This window comes from Heloderma suspectum, chromosome 7 (genome assembly GCF_057233095.1).
Source record: "Heloderma suspectum isolate Gila_16-S chromosome 7, 16-S_ref, whole genome shotgun sequence".
In the NCBI taxonomy this organism is placed as follows: domain Eukaryota; kingdom Metazoa; phylum Chordata; class Lepidosauria; order Squamata; family Helodermatidae; genus Heloderma; species Heloderma suspectum.
The window spans coordinates 90,021,323-90,043,516 of record NC_139464.1 but is presented as its reverse complement, the minus strand read 5'-3'; the positions used below and the strand labels follow the sequence as shown (position 1 = coordinate 90,043,516).

The 22,194-nt window shown below is 43.1% G+C and overlaps 1 long non-coding RNA gene across 2 annotated transcripts in view; it reads left to right on the top strand.

Moving 5' to 3' along the window:
* LOC146340060 (uncharacterized) overlaps positions 1-21,363 on the top strand; it is a 47,857-nt gene extending 26,494 nt beyond the window's left edge. The window contains exons 3-4 of one of the 2 annotated variants that reach the window (XR_014784457.1): positions 4,726-5,111; positions 21,017-21,363. This is a non-coding gene — a long non-coding RNA (uncharacterized LOC146340060). Of the gene's footprint in view, positions 1-4,725; positions 5,112-6,262; positions 7,341-21,016 lie in introns of those variants that run through there. The other variant, XR_014784456.1, reaches the window with a different exon arrangement.
* The last annotated feature ends 831 nt before the right edge of the window (positions 21,364-22,194 follow it).

Sequence of the window (22,194 nt, the reverse complement as noted above, 5' to 3'; positions counted from 1 at the left end):
TGAAGAAGTAGATTTAAGTAAAGCCAATTGATGTAGCTTACTTTAACCTTGCATTAATTGCATAGCTGATAATGCATTCATATATGGATCTTATAATTTCAGCAGTTACTCCTCTGTAGCACTACTGAGTGGCTGGTTGGAACGGGGTTCCGGTATATATCCCAAGCACTTAGCATCCTTTCTCATGTATTGCTAGAATCATGAGTGAATTGCCTACAAAGCTTTGGTAACTGACTGCTCTTTCCCCAATCCACCACTGGAGAATCATTTCTTTATTAAAAAGCCAGGATACTTTAAAGATGAAATTACCAACTGAAATTTCATTACTGCTAACCTAGTTTCAGTAAGAGCAAGAGACCTGAACCCAGGAGGTTACAGATGAAAGTCTTAATTAATACTGTAAAACTCTAAAGCTCAAAAGTGCCAAAGCTGTGTTTTGGAAAATCCTGACTTTGCTGTTAACAATAATTATGATATTGTATTATGCTCAAGGCAGAGTAATTCAGATTTGAAAGTGAGAAAAGAACAATCACACTTTTAAAAACGGATTATTCATTGTATTTAGCTATGCCTTACAAAACAGGTCATGTTCAGAATTTCAAATTAAGCTTTTCCCAGGACAAAGACTTCCGGTAAAATGCTTAAAGGAAAGAGGTTGTGTAGTCATGCACACAAACTCACACACACTCCCCTACCTTTAAATATGCATGATTAAGGAAAGGCACAAAACTAGCTGGAAATAAGATGTTAGGGACCTCTTCTCGGTTCTGTCACATTCAGCCTGCATGGTAACCTTTTCTTTCTGCCTCAGTTTACTTATCTATTATGGGAATGACTATGCGAACATAAGCTGTGCTTATGTTTATGAATGCACTTAGGCCTTTTCACCCATTCCCTACATATGTAAATTGAATGGTTCAAGGAGATCAGGACCATACTTGACTGCCCTGTCCTGCCCTTTGCCACATCTCTCTAGCCCACTCCTCAAAATCTTCATATGTCTGAAAAGGGGTCTCTATGGGTATACAGTTGTACAGGCATAGGTGCTCCTCATGATCAGGAACCTTCATTGTGTAGGGTTCCAGGTGTGCCAAGCGACTATGTACATACTGTTCTCCATGTCATACCAACTAGTAATGCCACCAAAATTTGAAATGAGTCAGCAAGTAATTCTACTCAAGAAGTTCATAATTTGCAAATGCATAATGAGCTATAACTTAATTCCAGTGAATTTTCATCATTTAAACCTGGATTGATTACAATTTAATTTCTGTTTTCTGGGCATACACATTCTACATGATAACGCATCCAAACTCCACCATCTTTGTGCATACTCAGATCTTGATTGCTATAAATAAGCATGAGTGATTACAGCCAATCAGAAGGATGTGCTGTGCTGTGCTGGGGCAAAAAGGAATAAAACATTACAGACATTATGTTTCCATGGTGCACTTTGGTGATGCATGTGCACATAAATTCAAAGATAATACAAGCATTTATAATAATAGGAGACTTTAATCTGCATGTATGATCTTGGATTTATAACTCCAAGATCAGGTTAAAAATGATAACAGGTCAGTTTGTCCATCATTAATACATATTGGAAAACTGTGGTGTGGCTTATAGACTAAAATATGAAACCAAGTTGTGATATTACAGTTTGTTCACTGTTTGTGTGTGTGTGTGCGTGCAGGCGTGCATGTGAGTGTATGCGTGCATGTGAGTGTGTGTGCATGTGTGTATGCACAACTCTTGTATGTTTAATTCTGATGGGAGGCAATGCCCATTTAATTAGATGCTTGCCAAAGATCACGTAACCCAAGTCTTACTACTAACAACCCAGGCAGTTAATCCTAGTCACACATCTAGACAAGGGCAAGTTTAATAAAATACATTAAACATAATTCACACACCCAGCAGAATATCAAGTAAGTACCCCATGAGTCCTTTATAGAATAGTCAAACACAACTGAGGGGATTAGCATAATTCCTCCTATGTCCATGGATGGATGAGTCACAAACATCCCAAACCAAAGTCTCATAGCAGTTAACAAAAGATAGCAGAGTTCACTGTCAGCATTGGCTCAGGTGGCCACCAACTACCAGACTTCAGGTCTGTAGCAACCACCAGATCCCAGGCTGTAGAATGGGTTCTTACTCCTTGAAAAACCATTCTCTCAGCTCCTCACTGCACAGTAGCTTCTGGCCCAGGCTGGTTTAGCCCAGTAGTCTCTTTCTTTCAGAAGGCAAAAAAAAAATACAGCTCTCAAGAAACTGCAACAACTTCCTAGTTCCTTGTTGAAGTCAACTACTATGTCATAATACTCTTCTTCTTCCAAATGTCCTTTGAAAAAGAATTAGCAACAATAACAAATACTTCACCTTCTCCCTCCATCTACCCTTGGGGCTTTCGCTCAGATACCCACCTGGTCAGGGTGAGCACACCCACGTTACCCCCAGTTAAGCCATATTCACTCCCAGTTAAGCCATATTCACTCCCAATTCACACTCTCCAAACCATGGCACCACATAGTATGTATAACATTATTTATATTATACATTTTCCTTTACACTTTTATAAACCAAACACTTAAATCTTTGAATATACAATATTAACTCTCATCAAGCTTTGTGGATTTCCTTTCCTGCTTACATTACTTCATTACATGACAAACTTCTGAGGCCCATTCCGTTACATTCATATAAGGGGGAGAGGGTGTATTGCCTTTTAGTCTGTCTTTCATTTTGTTTTAGTCCTTTAGTTTTTGTTGTGATCATTGTTAGATTATTATTGTGTTGCTGTTTTTAAGGCTTTTATTGTAAGCTGCCTGCAGGACAATATAAAAAGGCAGGATAGAAATTGTATCAATCAATAAATAAAATGGGTAAACATCTGGATTTATTTCTTTTAAATGAGAGTATGCTGCTTTACATTTGGGATATCACTGGGTTGGATCCAGACTTAGTTTTGCTAAGAGTAGACCCGTTGACATCAGTAGCACTTAGGTTAGTCATTATTAATTTGCCCCATTGATTCAATGAGTCACCTCTAAAAATGACTAAGTCTGGATCCAATCTACTGTTTTGGGTTGTGGTTGTGTATGTTTACTGAATCTTCATTAAACTGCACATTCAGGGAACAGTTCAATATTGCTGACTATGAATCTACCCCAAAAGTCTGCTTTCTGAAAATCATATTAACAGCTGCAAACATTCTTCTAAAGAATGGCAATACGTTTTTAAAAGCTGTCCTTTTTTTTTCAAAACATGGAAGCAAGATGAATCAAATGATTAATAAGTTTAAAAGATTCATTTATAGGACAGATGACAAGACAATTGTAGATTTATGAGTTAGATCTACGCTCCACATTATTGTGCCCATTATCTTGCCTATTTCAAGCATCTGACAAAAGGGATGAAAACAGAGGACAATGTCTGCATCAAATAATTTTTGACATAAGTATTATTCAATCAGTTTAGAAGACTGAGATGTGGCAGTGATAGATGCTTGCAACTAGGGATGTTGGAGAAATCCACAATGGAACCAAATGATTTCAGATTTTCATGATCCGCCGACCAACCCACAGATTCTACAGCAGACCGGCTTTTGCTCTGCTCGGCGGATGCCACTAAGTTGCTTACTTGGTTTTCTAACTGTCCCAAATTTTGCACAAATTTTGTCATAGAAAAATATACATTTTTTAAAAAAACTGACCAAAATGCACTTTCCCTCATAGGCTAAAATGTGAAAATGAGCATTTGGGGGGGGATTTGTGCATTTTCACACGTGTGAATTTGTGCAACTGCACATTTGCACTAAAAAGACTTGAAAGTCCTTTTGGAGGGATTTAGTTTATTGAATTTGTTGGTACCATAGAATATCTTCAAGCTCCAAAGCTGAGATCTGATTATTTTCTGTGAGTGTGCATTGCATGTATATTTTTATGAGACAAGTTTATAATATGTTGTATAAATTTTTAATAAAAATACAATTATTTTTTTTCTAAAAAAAGCCAAAAATGCACATTCCCTCATAGGTAAAGCATGAAAGTGAGCATTTGGGGGTATTTGCGCATTTTCATTTGTGTGGACTAGCACAACTGTGCATTTGCACAAATGCGAATTTGCACACATTTGGAAACAAAAAAAATCTGATTCCTTTGATGGGTGGACGACTGAATGAAAGGCACCTGACATTCCATGAAACATGGATGGAACGGACTTTACACAATCTGTATATCCCTAGTTGTGACACAGGTTGTCAACATAGAGTAAATATAGAGAAGGAAAGCTGAAGGAGTGTTTGGAGTTCCTAAAAAAAATCCCCTTGGTTCTGACTAAGTCCATAAAAATAAAGGAGTTAATCCCCTTGTACAGGTTTGAAGTGGTTACACATTACAGAATCTCTGATACATTCATTTGATTGCTAAGAGCGAGCTTCCTATATTCGTCTGTCAAGTTTTCACCAAATTGATGGCTGGCTGGGGAGCACTTGTTTTAAGAATTCAGGACTATGTGAAGGATGTACTTTAAGACCCTTGTTTTATCTACTTTCCTTAAAGCCTCCTGCTAACATAGATTAGAAAAAGTAATCTGATATGTGGAATTTCCACAGATTCAGAGGGAAGAAGAGATAATAGGGTTATTAACATTTTCCTGACATGCAAATGCAATAATATGAGATGGCTCATTTTCTCCCACATGCATTTTCTACTTTCTCTTCAGTGCTGTAGGAGGAAAGCTCCAATACGTTGCTGTTTGAAATGAATGAGAATTCAGATTCTGCTGAAACCAATGATTACTTCAGAAATCCCCACCACCACCACCAATCTGGAAGATTTATTTCCACAGGGGCTTCTAAACTGCAGACAGTTGTTCCAAAAGGAAAGTTTCATGGGTGAATTGCAAGAAAGGTTTTAGTGATTCATTGATCTGCAGGACCAAAGCACTGCTATTTGCTGCATATTTATTTATGTTTCTAATTTCCATCATACTCATTGGGGTGCCAGAACTTTAAATTAATTAACACTGAGGAAATGGAAAGACCAGCCCAACTAGAAGGAGAGGCCAAACAAAAACTATCATTTTCTGAAAGGAGCCACACAGTCAAGGTAATCTTCTTCTTCTCAAATACATTGTTCTTTTTTTCTTTTTCTTCCACCTCTGGGAAAGTTGGTATCAAGAATGATAAGATTTGGAGTAACTTGGCCTTGTTTCACATCCTCAGAAGTGAGACTTCTTGTCCCATTTTGAGCCCTCACACTTTCTTTGGAATGTGTGAATAGGGATTCCAACACTTAGTTGACCAGAAAGGTACTAACGAATTAAAGGATATTAATGTAGTAAGAAATGATGAGGAGTGAATGGTTATCTCTTCTGTGTAACTATGGACATGAATGGTATGCCTTCTTGACATCAAGCAAGAGGTGGGGGGAAATTAGTAGGTTACTACTTAGAACTAACCCACATCAAGAGTCCTTCCTTTTTCTTTGTACTGAAAGATCAGGAGGTGTGACAAGGATTAGGCCGCTATTGAGGTAGCGAAGACCTCAATGAGAGGAGCCCAAGGGATTCAGGGCACAGAAGAGGCAGAGCCAGCCCTGTCTGAGACAAGAAGGCTCACTTTTGAGGATGTGAAATGGGGCCAGTTACTCCAAATCCTATCAGCCCACAAAATGGAAGTACGGAGAAGCTCAGAGATCTAGTGCTAGATACTAAGCAGTGGAGGCTAATGGCTCTGATGTCAGTGGGGTGGTGAATCCCTTCTGGGTTTCAATCAGAATCAGTCAGAACTCTGAAGGACTATCCAAGGTGCGAAGCTCCTCTAGGCTTCTGACTGGTTCTGACTGAAACCTGGAGCAGATTCACTGCACCACTGACATCAGAGCCACCAGCTTCCACTGATACAAAGGTGTGGGTGTTGTGGGAGGGGCTGCAGTATGGTGCAGCAAACCACAAATCATTGACCCCAGGGAAGATCATCTTAGGTACCAAGATTATAGACTTAAATGCCTCTCTAGGCTAGGCATCCAATAAAGTCCAAACTGTGTCATGGGTTATACCATGCTGGTTGGGAAGATGAGAGTTGTAGTCCAACACATCTGGAGAGTGCCAGGTTGGAGAAAACCCAAACATCTAGACCTATCATGCAGCAATCTCCAACACTTCCGTAATGCTAAAATGAATGTTAAATCTCTCTCTCTCTCTCTCTCTCTCTCTCTCTCTCTTTATCTATCTATTTCATTTCTATACCGCCCAATAGCCGAAGCTCTTTGGGCATTTCACAGAAATTAAAACCAAAGAGCACACAATGAAACAATATAAAACATATAAAACATTAAAACCACAGTAAAAAATACAACAGAATAAAACCAGAATAAAACCTAGCAGCAGTGTAGGGATCTAAAGTATGGATTTAAAACAGCAAAGCTAAAAGTCTAAAGAGCTAAAATGCTAAAATGCCTGGGAAAATAAAAAGGTCTTCACCTGGCGCCAGAAAGAATGCAATGTAGGTGCCAGGTGAACCACACTAGGGAGCTCATTCCAGCCGGGGTGCCACAGCAGAAAAGGCCCTCCTCCTAGTAGCCACCCGCTGCACTTCCTTTGGCAGTGGCTCATAGAGTAGGGCCACTGAGGATGATCTTAAGGCCCGGGTAGGCACATATGGGAGGAGGTGATCCTTCAGATAACCTGGCCCCAAGCCATTAAGGGCTTTCAATGTTAATACCAGCACTTTGAATCGGGCCCAGAAATGGACTGGCAATGGCAGCCAGTGCAGCTGGGAAAGTACTGGCGTAATATGAGTTTGTTGGCCAGTCCCTGTTAACAGGCTTGCTGCCCTATTTTGGACCAGCTGAAGTTTCCTTACCATTTTCAAAGGCAGCCCCACATATAATGCATTGCAGTAATACAGATGAGAAGTTATCAGAGCATGTATAACTATAGCTAGGCTGTCTCATTATAGATAAGGGCGTAGTTGGTATACCAGCCTAAGCTGATAAAAAGTGCTCTGTGCCACTGAGTTCACCTGTGCCTCAAATAGGGATGTACGAAAGTTCCGCCAGGGATCTCGGGGAGGCTGAAAGCGAGCGCATTCGGCCCCCCGAAATCGGTGGCGGAATGGCCCCCGCCCCCCCCCGGACGGGACTTACCTTAGGCGGATCTTCCTGGCGGCGGCGGCTCCGGCGGCAGCTCCAGCAGCGGTTCAGCGGCGGTTCGGCGGCGGCGGCCAGTCTTCCGACCGGCTGCCACCGCCGCCATTTCCAGGTAAAAAACCAAAAAAACAAAAGAACGCGATAGGCTACGTAAAAATTTACATAGCCTATCACGGCTAGATTTTTAAAAAAACACCATGATAGGCTACGTAAATGTTTACGTAGCCTATCATGGCTGATTTTTAAAACAAACAAACACGCGTATGCAAATGGCGGCGCCCATGGGCGCCGCCATTTGCGTTCCTTATTTTGGCACATCTTAGTCTACGTAAACATTTACGTAGACTAAGATGGCGAAAATAAGGGGAATGCAAATAGCGTAGACACTTATTGCCATTCCCCTTATTTTTGCCATCTTAGTCTACGTAAATGTTTATGTAGACTAAGACGTGCCAAAATAAGGAATGCCATGGCAGCCACCATTTGTGTACGCGCGTTTTGTTTTGTTTTAATCAGCCGTGATAGGCTACGTAAACATTTATGTAGCCTATCATGGCTGACTGCAGGGACGCAAACGGCGGCGGCTACGGCCGCCACCATTTGCATCCCTGCTAGCCAGCGGCTGGATGTCCGGCTGCTGGCGGAGCCGGCCAGCGGCTCCACAGAATCGCTGCGGAGCACAGCTGGCCGGCCAGGATTCTGATAGGGATGGATGAAAGTCCCTTACCTGTTCTCGAAGCTTGCTTCGCAGTGGGGGGAGGCTCTTCGGTTCTCCCCCCAAAGTTCAGGCGCGGGGGGGAGGCACTTCGCCTCACCCAGCCGAAATTCAGGCTGAGGGGGAGGCGCCCCATCCCTCGCCAGCGTTATTCAGGCCGGGTAGAAGCACCCCGTCTACCCGGCCACAAAAAAAAAAGTAAAAACACACACACACCGGCAGTTCGCCGGTGGTTCGGCGGGGGCGGGGTGGCGGCTGGTCTCCCGACCGGCTGCCATCACCGCCATTGCAAAAAAAAAAAGTAAAGTAAAAAAAACAACACACCTGTGATAGGCTACATAACGATTTACATAGCGTATCACGGCTAGATTTCCAAAGTCAGCCATGATAGGCTACGTAAATCATCACGTGGCCTATCACGGGTGACTTTGAAAAGAAAAAAAAAGCGCGTATGCAAATGGCGGTGGCCCATGGGCGCTGCCATTTGCATTCCTTATTTTGGCACGTCTAGTCTACGTGAAGATTTACGTAGATTACGACGAACATAAGGAAACACAAATAGCATTCCCTTATTTTTGCCGTAGTCTACGTAAATGTTTACGTAGACTAGACTTGCCAAAATAAGGAACGCAAATGGCGGTGCCCATGGGCCGCTGCCATTTGCATACGCGCTTTTTTTTTTCTTTTCAAAGTCACCCGTGATAGGCTACGTGACGATTTACGTAGCCCATCACGGCTGACTTTGGAAATCTAGCCGTGATAGGCTATGTAAATCGTTACGTAGCCTATCACGGGTGTGTTGTGTGTGTTTTTTACTTTACTTTTTTTTTTGCAATGGCGGAGACGGCAGCCGGTCGGGAGACCAGCCGCTGCCCTGCCCCCGCCGAACCACCGGCGAACCGCCGCCGGGACCCGCCACCGAGAGGGACATTCGGCCACAGTAAGTCCCATCCCTGGGGGGGCGGGGGGCCGGCAGAGAATTTCCCCACCAATTTTGGGGGGCCGAATGCATTGGCATTCGGCCTCCCGAAGATTCGGGGAGAAATTCTCCACCATCCCTAGATTCCGGGGGGGAGGAACGGAGCGCCTCCCCCCCCGGCGAGGATTCCAGAGGGAGGGACAGAATGCCTCCCCCCGAACCATCAGCATAATCCCCAAAAGGTAAGTGTTTTTTGTACATCCCTAGCCTCAAGTGACAGTTCTGGGTCCAAGAGCACCCCCAAACCATGAACCTGATCCTTTAGGGGGAGTGCAACCCCCTCCAAAACAGGTTGAATATCATCTAGCCAGGCAGATGAACCACCCACTAACAGCACCTCCATCTTGTCTGGATTGAGTTTCAGTTTATTGGCCCTCATCCAGTCCATTACCATACCCAGGCATCTATTGTTTTGCCTCTTTCTGGTTGCTTCAATTTCCTCTTTTGTAGGATAGGTCTGGTGTTTGGCTTTTTGACCACGACCAAGCTACAGAGATTCAGCTTCAGTTTGTTGACTTTCCACTCATACCTACACCAGAATATTATTATTATTTTTTGTTTCTTATACCAGCAATTTTCTGACTTGCTGAACTCTAACCTGGCCCTTCTCTAATAACAGCTTCATGATGATCCTATTCATGAATGTCTACGCTTGAGTTATGCTCCTGACAAGAGTATTCTATTTTTGCTCTTTGGGGCTTGGTGGTTCTAAAATGTTTTATTCATTGCCCCACTGCATATTTTCCACTACCGTGAATACGATTGCACTATGTACAGTATATTTCATAAGGTCATAGAATATGCAGACTTTGAAAAACTCTTTCAGATAAGTCATCACTTCAAAAAAAATCATAATAATTTCTGCATTGTAGAAAAAAATACTTTACAGGAAAAATAGTGTTTTTAAATGCAGTTTAAAATACTCTCATAATAAAAATATAGGCTTGGAGCCAAAGTTTCCCTGCGTGAACTGAAAAGCACTTCTACTTCAGCAAAAGGAAGGGTGTCCCAAACTTCCACCAATATGGATTCTTCCTAAATTTGATAATTCAGTGTATTGTCAGTCAGTACCTATAGGGAAAAAAAGAATAACCACACTAGCTGATACAGTTTTCATTGAAATGTACTTTAAAGTTAGCTGAAAACTGCAATCATGAAGAGATTGTGAAAAATAAAATCCCCCACTGGCTGGCAGGATTATGACACCACCACTCTGTTCCCTCAGCTTCTGCTGAGAAAGTTTGCAACTACTCAGTTGGACTTTCATCTCTTTTCTTCCATTGATGATAGATCTGCCATCACCCAGCAAGCTCCAGAATCCCATCACACAATTTAGGTGAGCAAGTTGAAGCCTTTGGGATGGGACATGGGAGGAAGATTGGGTATCCCTCACTCCATCTACTGGTACTAAGCTGGACTTCAGTGTGTCTCTCCTGGTCAATTTGCTGACACTTTTTATGGTGACAGACACCTTGTTTTGACAGAGCAGGCTTTTTTTCAGGATCAGATGGCTGAAGCCCTTTTTTGGTAGTGGATTGGAGGACAGCACTGAGAAACTCTTTTCCAATGATCATCTCTAGAGACCCTGGGAAAGAGAATGGAGTGGTAGAGAACAGAGTCTAGCATCCAAGGAAATGTATTAATAGCATCCAAGGAGAGATAATAAATCTGAGTGAAAGGCCATGGATGGTATGTAATCTGATATCTTGATTGCCTCCTATGTTGCAAGGGGAAACCCTGGAGTGGGGGGCAAATGAGATGGGACAGAGCAGGAGAGCTTTCTCTGAACTGTGGGGAGATTGATGCGGTGAGTGGATTGAAGGTCCTTTCACTTAGGGAGCAATCCTATGGCCGCTAGTCAGTGGCTACATGGCCATAGGATATCTGATTTTCTGGGAATCGGCCTTCCCCCTGCTTCCACGCTGCCTCACAAGCAGCGTAGAACAGCCCTATGTGCCATGCTCCAAAGAGGATCACGGAGCAGCCAAAATGGGGCATTCCAGGGGGCATTCCAAGGCAGGGAAGGCGAAAATGCTGGTACAGTACATCCTATGTGTCGTCTGGCAGCCTCTTCCCCTGCCTCACCTTCCCATGGCTACTAGACAGCCGAAATCAGCTGTCTAGCTGCAAATGTAGGGGGGCTGAAGCGCGGAGGGAACAATCCCCTCTGTGCTTCTCCTGCCCTGCATTGGATAGGTGAGGTCACCTCTGAGTTTTGAGGCGGCCGCCTATCCCCATAGGATTGCACCCTTATAGGCTTAAACCTGAAGAGGAGGGGGACAGTGGTAATGTTAGGACACTTCAATTGGGACCCCAAACAGGCACCAGACAGGCCTTGACCAGTAGTCATAATCCAATCAACCAATAGAGAGTATTTTCATTCTCTTGCTATCTCAAAAACTGTAACAGTTCCAGTAACAATTCTTCCTTGTCTACCTATGTAGTGTATAATTGAATGTCATTAAGAACTGCCAGAAACTCATAGTGGTAGTGGGTGTTTGACTAGTGCATTACAGAAAAGCTGCTGTCTAGGGGGTTAGATATGTTTAGGGGCTTGGATGGAAGGAGGCATTGGTGCCACCACTCATTGGAAGTGGTGGCACCAATCACGCATTGGAAGAAATGGTGGTGAGTATTTGATGTGCCAGATGAAGGGATGAAGGTCAAGTTGACTGAGGGCTATTCCCTCAGCTAGTTTTCCACCCAGCCTCGGCCCAGAGTTTATGGGCATCATCTAGAGGGCACCAAGTTGGGGAAGGCTGATCTTTATGAAACCACTGGGTGGTAATCTAGAGAACTGGGCTGTGGAGTTATCAATATGCTGTTGATTACTCAGCTCTATCTATGCATCCGATCCCAGGGAGGCAGCGCAAACCCTGCACATCTGTGTGTCTGCTATGAAGAACTTGATGGGACATAACAAGCTGAACTTCATCCAGGCAAGAAAAAAGTATTGGTGGACCATCTGATTCAGATGTGTGGTGGTGCCACCTGTCTTGTATGAGGTGTCACTCCCTCTAAAAGATCAGATATGTATTTTGAATAGGGGTGCACGAAAGTCACTTACCTGGTCTCGCAGCTTTTCGCGGTGGGGGGGAGGCGCTTCGCTGCTCTCCCCGCGAAGTTCAGGCCGGGGGGGGAGGCTTCCCGCCTCGCCCGGCCGAAATTCAGGCCGGGGGGGGGAGGCTTCCCTCCTCGCCCGGCCGAAATTCAGGCTGGGGAGGAGGCGCCTCGCCTCGCCCGGCCGCGAAATTAAAAGTTAAAAAAAAAGAACGCCCCCGTGATAGGCTACGTGACGATTTACGTAGCCTATCATGGCTAGATCTGCAAAGTCAGCCATGATAGGCTATGTAAATCGTCACGTAGCCTATCACGGGTTACTTTAAAAAAAAAAGCGCGTACGCAAATGGCGGCCCCCATAGGGAGCCGCCATTCGCGTTCCTTATTTGTCGCTGTAGTCTACGTAATCTTTACGTAGACTACAGTGACCAAATAAGGAACATGAATGGCGGCTCCCTATGGGGGCCGCCATTATCCGTACGCACTTTTTTTTTTTTTTAAGTCACCCATGATAGGCTACATGACGATTTACGTCATGTAGCAATGATAGGCTACGTTAATCGTCACGTAGCCTATCACGGGGGTGTTTTTTTTTCTTTTATTGGAATGGCGGCGGCGGCAGGCGGTCAAAAGACTGGCTGCCGCTCCCGCCCCGGACGAAGACCCGACGAACCGCCGGCCGGACCCGCCACCGGGAGGGACATTCGGGAAAGGTAAGTCCCGTCCTGGGGAGGGGGGGTGCAGGGTGCGGGGGGGTGCGGAGAATTTCTCCCCTAAACTTGTTCGGGGGGCCGAGCACGTTGGCGCTCAGCCCCCCGAATTTTCGGGGAGAAATTCTCCGCCATCCCTAATTTTGAAGGTGTTCCTTGACTCGAGACTTCTGTTGCATGTGCAGGTGGCATTAGTTGTAAGGAGTATGCTTTTCCAGCTTCAGGTGGGATGCCAGCTGTGATCTTACCTGATGAAAGAGGACTTCACCACAGTCATTCATGCCCTAGTTAGATTATTGTAATATGCTCTACATGGCCTGCCCTTAAAAAATGTTGAGAGATTGCAACTAGTTCAAAATGCTTCCAGTAAGCATAGAGTTACATATTGCATCCACTTTGTTTGACACTGTTTGCCAGTTCATTTCTGGGCATAATTCAAGCTGTTGATTTTAACCTTTAAAGTCTTGTTCTGCCAGTAAGCAATGGTTCTTTGGGGATATTCAGAGGCAATAAGCACACCAATGGGTGAAGGCAAAAAGAAGTTTATCTAGCAAAAATAGACTAATAAAGCAAGAAAGCAAGACAATACATTAAAAGCATAAGAGCACACATCACTTCAGCGACTGGGAGACCTGGCATCTTATCAGATCAGCAAATCAGATGAAATCAGTGGCAAAAGTGATTTCAAAGGCCTGGCTGCGCAGCACTGTCTAGTCTAGATCAGCCCAGATTCTGCCCCTTGGGAGGATCCCAGGGAATCATATACTTGACCCTTCCCATTCTGGACAAAGTCCAGTCCTTCAGACCAGAAGAGCACCAGCCTCAATAACTGGCTGGTAGCCAGCCCAGATAACTCCCATCTCAGCTAGGGATGTATGGATTATGTAAAATCTGCTCTGTCTGTATTTTGTGGATTGTCGGGTGCCTTTTGTTCCATCATCCGTTCACAGATAGGGATGGCGGAGAATTTCTCCACGAATCTTCAGGAGGCCAAGCGCCGATGCATTCGGCCCCCCGAAAGTGTTGGGGAAATTCTCCGCCGGCCCCCCGAATGTCCCTCCCGGCGGCGGGTCCCGGCGGCTGTTCATCGGGTCTTCATCAGGGGCGGGGGCAGCAGCCGATCTTTTGACTGGCTGCCGCCGCCGCCATTCCAATAAAACTAAAAAAAAAAACGCCCCCGTGATAGGCTACGTGACGATTAACGTAGCCTATCACGGCTAGATTTGCAAAGTCAGCCATGATAGGCTACGTAAATCGTCACATAGCCTATCACGGGTGACTTTAAAAAAAAAAGCGAGTACGGATAATGGCGGCCCCCATAGGGAGCCGCCATTCCCGTTCCTTATTTGGTCGCTGTAGTCTACGTAAAGATTTATGTAGACTACAGCGACCAAATAAGGAACGCGAATGGCGGCTCCCTATGGGGGCCGCCATTTGTGTACGCGCTTTTTTTTTTTTTAAGTCACCCATGATAGGCTACGTGACAATTTACGTAGCCTATCACGGCTGACTTTGCAGATCTAGCCGTGATAGGCTACGTTAATCGTCATGTAGCCTATCACGGGGGCGTTTCTTTTTTTTTAAAAAAACTTTTTATTTCGCGGCCGGGCAAGGCGAGGTGCCTCCTCCCCGGCCTGAATTTCGGTCGGGCAAGGCGGGCAGCCTCCCCCCCCGGCCTGAACTTCGGGGGGAGAGCAGCGAAGCGTCTCCCCCCCACCGTGAAAAGCTGCGAGACCAGGTAAGTGGGTTTCGTGCACCCCTATATTTCATTTTATTTGTTTATTTTATTAAATTTATATCTCACTTTTTTCCTCTTGCAAGGAACCCAAGGCAGCTTACATTATCCTCCTCCTCTCCATTTTATCGTCACAACAACAACCCTGTGAGGTAGGTTGGGCTGAGAGTCTGTGACTGGCCCAAAGTCACCCAGTGAGCTTCTATGGCTGAGTGGGGACTAGAACCCAGATCTCCCAGCTCCCAGTCCAACACTCCTGCCACTACACCAGCCTGGCTCTCAAATACCCCTCCAAAGAAAGGGCAGTGACTGAAACAAACAGTCACTGCCCTTTCTTTCCATTTCCATGCAGGAAATGCAGGAAATGCAGGAAATTCCATGCATTTCTTTCCATTTCCATGCAGGGCAGTTGTTGTTCAGTCATTCAGTCGTGTCTGACTCTTTGTGACCCCATGGACCATAGCGCTCCAGTCCTTCCTGTCCTGCGCTCTCTCCCGGAGTGTGCTCAAGTTCATATTCATTGCATCGGTGATGCTATCTAGCCATCTCATCCTCTGCCGTCCCCCTTCTCCTTTTGCCTTCAGTCTTTCCCAGCATCAGGGTCTTTCCCAGAGAGTTTTCTCTTCGCATTAGGTGGCCAAAATATTGGAGATTTAGCTTCAGTATCTGTCCATCCAATGAGCACTCAGGGTTGATTTCCTTTAGGATGGACTGATTTGACCTCCTTGCAGTCCAGGGGACTCATAAGAGTCTTCTCCAGCACCACAGTTCGAAAGCATCAATTCTTCGGCGCTCAGCCTTCCTTATAGTCCAGCTCTCACAGCCATACATTACTACTGGGAAAACCATAGCTTTGATTAGACGGACCTTTGTCGGCAAGGTGATGTTTCTGCTTCTTACTATGCTGTCTAGGTTGGCCATAGCTTTCCTCCCAAGGAGCAAGGTCTTTTAATTTCATGGCTACAGTCACCGTCTGCGGTGATCTTGGAGCCCAAGAAAGTAAAATCTGTCACTGCTTCCATTTCTTCCCCTTCTATATGCCAGGAAGTGATAGGGCCAGATGCCATGATCTTCATTTTTTTAATGTTGAGTTTCAAACCAGCTTTTGCATTCTCCTCTTTCACCCTCAACAAGAGGCTCTTGAGATCCTCTTCACTTTCTGCCATTAGGGTGGTATCATCTGCATATCGGAGGTTGTTGATAATTCTCCCAGCAATCTTAATTCCGACCTGTGATTCATCCAGCCCAGCATTTCTCATGATGTACTCTGCATATAAGTTAAATAAGCAGGGTGACAATATGCAGCCTTGTCGTACTCCTTTCCCAATTTTGAACCAATCGGTTGTTCCATGTCTGGTTCTGACTGTTGCTTCTTGACCCTCGTACAGGTTTCTCAGGAGACAGGTAAGGTGGTCTGGTACTCCCATCACTTTAAGAATTTGCCACAGTTTGTTGTGATCCACACAATCAAAGGCTTTAGCGTAGTCAATGAAACAGAAATAGACGTTTTTCTGGAATTCTCTTGCTTTCTCCATGATGCAGCGAATGTTGGCGATTTGATGTCTAGTTCCTCTGCCTCTTCGAAACCCAGCTTGTACTTCCGGTAGTTCTCGGTTCGCATACTGCTGAAGCCTAGCTTGTAGGATTTTGAGCATAACCTTATTAGAGCAGAGGTGGGTAACTCACAGCTCATGAGCCACATGAGGCCCCCACCATCCCAGTGCCGACCCTGTCACCTGCAACCGAGCCCTGCTGAACTCCACCACCAAAATTAGTAGCAGCAGCAGCAAAAAAAAAATAAATAAATCCATTTACTACTATGGAGTGGTAAAACGATCAAATTTAGCATGTTCTCAAGCTAAATATGACCCAAGTACTGCTCCGTAGCAGTTTGCCCCGGAATCTCAGTTGCAAACTGCCAACTTTTTTTGTTGTCACTGCAAGGCATAGAGGAAAATCCATGGGAAACCAGCAGGAGTGTACCATGGAGGTGGGGTTCTGGGGGCAAAAATGGCCCACCCCTGAATTTTTATCTGTTTTGTTCCTTCCCAAGCCTTCCTTTATATTGCTGCCACATTGTAAATTTCAATTGTATTAGAGACATCCCTTAAAGCAATTACCTGTCTTATTTCCCTTCTCAGCCCACACATTACTATCTCTCTAAGAAGCTTACAGAGAAAAATCTCCATCATAAGTTATAAGTGGGTGTTCTTAAAACACACACACAGAGATGTGATACTCATTCAGAAGGAAAGAATGACTGGAGCATGCTGGGAATTGTAGGACTTTTTTCTGTCTAAACATGTACAGGATTGCACCCTTACTCACCTGTTTTCAGAAACACAGTCCTTGATTTCTAAAGCAAAAGGTACATAGGATCCACAACATGCAATGTCGAAGCCCTTCATCTTAGTTTTAATATGCATGAAGCTGGTTGTACTTATGTTTAGTGAGTACAACTTTAACAGTATGAAGGTGGGAAAATAACATTGTACACCAATTCTAAACAAGTGATTTCAATGGGGCTTACTTTCAGGCGTCAATGGCAAGGTGTTACGTACAGAGAACAAAAGAAACAACATACATATGCAGCTATGTGCTTTTTCCTGCTGCTTATTTTTGAAATCTTTTGGCAAAAGTCATAGGTTTGAGATGATAATGTATCAACGATCTATCCCATTAGCTTCTTCTATGTGATTTTCTCATGGCACATTGCATTAATGTACTTGTTTTGCTCCCAGTCAAAATCATCTGGCGTGCTATGGTCCATGGGGTCACGAAGAGTCGGACACGACTGAACGACTGAACAACAACAACAACATTTCATGATTTCCATTCCTTTCTTTTAAAAATGTTTTAAAAAAAAGAACAAAAAAACACCCAATCATTTCTATATAGGATGGTTATTATTTCTCCTTATATCATGGTGGGCTGACTTGTACAATTCATTATGGTCATATCCTCACATTTTCATAATCCACACACATTATATAGTACTTTTTCTTATTAGCATAACACCCAAAGACGACAAAATGAAAGTGCTTTAATAAACACTGAATCGTGGAAGTAGTAAAAAGAAGTAAAAATACAGTTAATATTCAAATTATTTTTAAATACTCACTGCATCCACACCTCAATGGGTTTTCAACCTTACAAGAGGCCACTGAAAGTTGTAGGTCTTTGTAAGCAATTACATCAGGTCTAGACACAGACCTGGCCTACTGACCTTCTGCCATGATCTCTCCAACATCTTTTGCTATCCCATCTTACTCTCTTGCTCCTGGTCCTGGCACCATGTTTTCCTATAAGGCAATATGGTAGCTGGGAGTTGAGCATGGATGGCCCGAGAGTGGCAAATGTAGGCCAAGTCAAAAGAGGGACAGAAATGCCCTGATTACAATTAATTTGAGTAATAGTGCTATACAGGTTATGCGTAGGTAGCTGCGATGGGGGTGGGGGAGGCCTACGGGTATATGAGCGGATCATTGTGCAGAAGCAAACAGCAAAAATAGAGATAAAAAGAGTCTGATACAATTACATTATTACTTAACTTTGTTCAGTAATTTCACAAGCATCCCATGTGCTTGTCAATCATCCTATTTTCTTTGTACTAATTGGCTACAATACTGGAACTGGAAAGCACCCAAGCAATTGGGTGGTGAACTGCCTGCACATAGGGTAGGGACAAAAAATAAAACAAAAACTAGAAATACACGGAAGGGGCCTGGAACATTTATAAGATGTCAAAGTCCCAGCAAGTTGTCAATACCCAATAAAACACTGTGCTTTAAAGAACATGGAATGCGGTCCCAGCTCTCTACCACTCTCTTCTCGCATCTGTCACTTTTCTCTTTCTCCTCTGCTCAGTGTTTAATCCTACCTTACTGACACATTTCACCTTGCTTTTCCATGTACGTATTCAACATGGATAAAGTTTGAATCTTCCAAATTCCTACATGGGGCTGGGCTGGGAAGAGGGGGATTGAGATACAATGTGGTAATAACAAGTACAATTGTCTGTGATTTCAACAGCCAATTTATAGAAAGGAAGTTACATTATTCAAATATCATAGTTAACACATCTATTACTCCTACGCCTATATGAAGTGAACAATGTGCAGTTTCAAAGTGGTTGCAAAGAAACCACTGTAGCTGAAATGAGATGGCATAAATTATCTAGAGCAACATATTTAATTAATATAAATTAGGAATTTGAGATATTCAATGAAACATGTGCATTGACTTGGAGGGGGGGGCGTTACTACCAGTCACAATCAGATTGTATCTCTGGACTCATGCTTTCCAGGGAGGTGTAAAAACGCAGCAGGATACAATTATTATTTTCCTCTCATGCACAGTACTCGGCTTTTTGCCAGTTTCACAGTTGGTGCTAATACAGGGCGAGTGGCTGTTATCCAGCTCTTTATCAACATGTTTAGGGATGTTGCAGTGAATTCTGCAGAAAATGATGGGTAGATTTTCCCAGATTTATTCCCAAGTTTCTTTCTAGAGATGGTCCATGCCAGCCTTCCACAACATGATGTTTTTGAGATACATTGGACTACAATTCTCATCATCCCTTGTCAGTATGGCAAGGATGATGGAAGTTGTATTCCGACATATCTGGAGAGCACCAGTTTGGGGAAGGCTGCATTATTCAAACAACCACTATCCTGAGAAATTTTAGCAACATTATTTTGGCTTCCCTCAAAATCCACCCCAGGTATTTTGCTTCAGGAATCTCAAAATTCACTTCTAATTTTCTGGTCCCACCCTAGGGGCTGTGCAGAACCTCTCCCACAGAAACAAATGTTGTTGAATTCATACAAATTCTTTTGGCTTTCCTTGAAATGTCCTGGATATTTCTCCTAAGGAGGATGTCGCGCCCCACATTCACTTTGAATTTTGCTTCAGGCAAAATTTTGGTGGCAACTCTAGTTCAAACCAAGGGCTTGAATTTACATGAGAAGACAATATTTTCTGTGAGATAGGTTCTGATAACAGCTTTTTTTAAAAAATCCAGCATTTGCTTTTCCAGGCAACCCCAGGATGCATACAGTGTAATTTATAATATCTACATAGGTGGATATCACATGGAAAATATCACTTTAATCTTGTGACTTTTCCTAGTCATGGCCAGAGGATATAGTGTAATCTACAAAACCACATGAGTCAATATCAAAGATTGCTCACGAAACAAACAAAATTCTGTCTTCTTAATTTTGCAGTTGTTATTTCTACCTTTTATTTTGTCTGTCTTTCCAAAAGAACTGCCCACATCAAGGAACATTTGTCCCTTAATCTTGATAACGTAAGACTTAAGACCTGTGTCATACAGGGTTATGCATTATAATGAATGATATATAATGAATGATATCTTGAACCAAAGGGGGTCAATTTTTCATTTATTACAAAACAAATGCCGTAAGTAAAGAATGGGTGTCATACATATGAATGTAATATGTATTGTTGATAAGAATTCATTGTATTTCATAAGTGTTATCCATTATATTCTGTGTGCACTGACTGTAAGCATAGAGTGATAAGCTATATATGCTATATGCTAGTTTTAAGGGCAAAACGAATTCTTGGAACTGGGGCAAGTATAGGGCTGTCCATCACTGGGGACTCCAGCCCTTTTTGGGCTTCCCAGATTTCTGCGGTGGCCCAACTTGTCTTGCATTTGTGAACTGAGCTGCAGAGATTTTTTAATTTGCATAAACAGCAATTTGCAGGAATTTGGGGCACAATTTGTGCAAATTCCACAAATTACAGCCAACATTTTTGCAAATTTGGCAAATTACAGCTTCAATTTGCACAAATTTCTATTTATGCAAATTTTAAGAAGCAGAAAATCTGTGAACTGGCCTGACTCAATGCAGATCAAGGTGGGACAGCTTGCAAGAAATGAGTCCAAGGGAACAAATGAATGTTTGATGAGCTCCACCTGCTGGACAGATTCTTCCAACATCCCTAGGAAAAGGAGCTTGCCATAGGTGGGTTGGTTAATCCTTGGAAGCAAACAACTTATTGATTTAGAAGATGGACCTTCACAAAAGTGCTTCTGAAGTCAGCTATAAATCTGGCTTGGTTAACAAGAAGCACTCTTAGAGTTATGTACAGAAGTTGTGTGCAGGTGCTGTGTGGAGGAGCTATGGCTAGGCCTGAAGCTACTGTTTGAGTCAAGGTGGAAAGATGTATGTTAAGACAAAAAACTGAAGATAATGTTAGGTAGAATGTTATAAAAGCTAAGATTTTGACATGGTTGAACAGAGAGAACCTGGGAGAACAAGAACACTACCAAACACAACTATCTTAGCTCTGACAACCATGTCTGCCAGATAGGTAACTATAAGATCTCAATTATTACTACTTTTCTGGTTATGAAGAATAAAGCTGTAATTTTTAATAAAAAATGTGCTACCCACTGTTTCTAATATGCTTCTAATCACCGTAATAGTATCATATGCGGTGATGTGTTTAGCTTGTTTCATCATTTCGAAGTTTTGTTATTCTCCAATACCATTTGAGCAATAAATATATATTTTGTTGTACCACTTTGTGGTATTTGGCTTGAGGGATGCCTCAGGGACCACAACTCATCAGTTAATTCTTCAGCTGCTGAGCGAGGTCTGTCTATATAACCACTGTTTTCTCTCTTAGCCAGGTGACTCACAGACACACCTGTTCAGGTAAGGAAAGTAAGATAGTTGGAAGGAGCAGGAATGTTTTACTCGTCTCATGAGTTAGCGCAGAATTCATTTTTGTTACCTCATTTATAGCCATCCCTCTCTCGTTCAGGAGATGGGGCTCATTTAGTTTTCCAGAACACCTCAGACACTGTGCCATTCTGAGGCATTCTGGGAAAATAAAATGACTGTTGCCCAGATGCAGCTGGCAAGAAAACTTTTGTTGCCACCGTCACCACAGGCAGCAGCAGAAAACAAGTAAAGAAAAAATAATATGAACAATGAAATTAATGTACACTTAGTGAATGAATAATGAAACAACTGTGATTTTAATGAATAGATAAAGAAATGAATTAGGTCTTTAATAATGAAAATGAGTGGAATTATGAAATAAAAAACATCTCCCCTCTCCCCCATCCCCAAGTGTCATGTTCCTGGGTTCCTGGTCTCCAGAATTAGGATGAAATTAGTCTTATTTGGGTTTGGAAACTGTCACAGGTAAATTGTAAGTCTTAAGAAGGATATTTTAAAAATGCAGAGAGACTATGTGCGCTGGGCAAAATGCTGGAAGGTTTATGCCCATTAAACATTAGTTCTTCCCAAGCTTAGCTATAGCTTACTTCAAACCTTAGTTGTGCATAAATGAATCATAGATACAATACAAATCCTCTTTTGTGATGGCTGGTGCACATCGCAGAAAACCCACTTCTGGAAAAAGAAATTCTATCAGGTTTGTTCCCAGGGTAGATTCAGAAAGCCATGTGTGTTCTCACATATTAAACATCAAATCAGTGATAGATGGAGACTCATTCATTCATTCATTCATTCATTTCTATGTCACCTTCTTTGCCAAAAAGCCACCAAAAAGGTACACAACCAAGTTAAAATAACACAACAAATCCATAAAAACGAAACAAAAATATTAAGGGAGCAATCCTATCTAGATAAGTGGCCGCCTCTGAACTCGGAGGTGACCGCCTATCCAAAGCAGGGCAGGAGAAGCATGGAGGCGATTGTTCCCTCCATGCATCTCCTGCCCTGCTTTTTCTGTTAGACAGCCAATTGTGGCTGTCTAGCCGCAGGAGCATGGAGTGGGGAGGAGGCTGCTGTATTGGATGTGTCATACAGACAGCTACGATCTCCCCTCTCTGG